At 39.2% G+C, this 1,364-nt stretch overlaps 1 protein-coding gene across 1 annotated transcript in view; it reads right to left on the bottom strand.

Moving 5' to 3' along the window:
- Positions 1-1,364, bottom strand: part of LOC107722077 (pappalysin-2-like) — a 62,704-nt gene that overhangs the window by 14,049 nt on the left and 47,291 nt on the right. The gene's annotated exons all lie outside the window — the stretch shown is intronic.

Raw genomic sequence — 1,364 nt, forward strand, 5'->3', positions numbered from 1 at the left:
TGTTTTGGGGTGATGTGCAGTGCCATTTGACCTCCAAACATGGTGTGTATTATGGCATCCAAAGAGTTTAATTTTGGTCTCATCTGACCAGACTATATTCTCCCAGTATTTCACAGGCTTGTCTAAATGTTGTGCAGCAAACTTTAAACGAGCTTCAACATGCTTTTTCTTCAGCAATGGAGTCTTGCATGGTGAGCATGAATACAGGCCACGGCGGTTGAGTGCATTACTTATTGTACTTATTGTTTTCTTTGAAACAATTGTACCTGCTAATTCCAGATCTTTCTGAAGCCCTCCACAAGTAGTCCTTGGCTCTTGGGCAACTGTTCTCATAAATGTGAGCCTTTAATTGCCTACGTAGCCTTATAAGCGCTCAAGTGCGCATAAAGTTTGCCACAGCACACCAGCAAGTATGATTATGTATGTGTCAGGGAAAAACAGTAAGGAGGCTGCATTAACATTAATAATGTATTGATAAACTAGTGCTTTCTTTGTTTTCGGTTTTAAGGGATGAAGTCGGCGACACTGACTCGTCATCTCCGCAGTAGTGATGTGCCTTTATGCATGTTTCATATGGATTACATAATCTGAGAATATTGTTTTCCATTTGAATTGGTTCATTTGAAAGTAGACATTTCACTCTCTATAGATATGTTTTCATATCTGTAAGGAAAGTATACACGGAGTTTCGTGCTCAAGTTCACAGAGACCAAGACGGCAGAAAGCGCATTCTGTTTGCTTTCATTATTTTTCAAAAGCGCAATGTTTTGTTGTTATTGTGAGTGCACACAAATAAACGTAGAGTCTTTATAGATTTGAAAGATGTATTACTCGTATTATGTAGATGTATTATGAGCAATTGACCGCACCGGCGCCTCCATCTGTCATGTGAGCGCGCTACTGTTCAGCTTCCACACTCCGCACAGACACTTCAATAGCGCACATTTCTCTAGGTTAACATTAGATTGAGCAGCCATGTAAAGTTGCTGCTACTAACATATTTCAGATGATAAGTCATATTTGAGGTCGATGAATGATAGTCGAGCGTTTGGATGTCCTGATCGATGTACTTCACCGTACTGTATCACCACATAGGTCCAGCCGTTACCAATCTATCCGTCATGATCTGCGTGACTTTCTGCGTGGATTTTTTTTTTTCTGCGACTAAGTTACTAATAAACTTTTGGTCGACCAAGCCTCTTCTGGCTTTTGGCCTTTAGGCGATTAGTCGAATATTAGGGGGAAGCCCTAGTAGATAGAACATTTTTGTTTTTTAAATAAAAAAGTCCCAAAATGTACACAACATTACAAAATCTATCACATAATGTAAATAAGTTGTCACAGAATAAGAATATGTGAATAAC

This window comes from Sinocyclocheilus rhinocerous, unplaced genomic scaffold (genome assembly GCF_001515625.1).
Source record: "Sinocyclocheilus rhinocerous isolate Xijiao unplaced genomic scaffold, SAMN03320098_v1.1 scaffold484, whole genome shotgun sequence".
Classification (NCBI taxonomy): Eukaryota; Metazoa; Chordata; class Actinopteri; order Cypriniformes; family Cyprinidae; genus Sinocyclocheilus; species Sinocyclocheilus rhinocerous.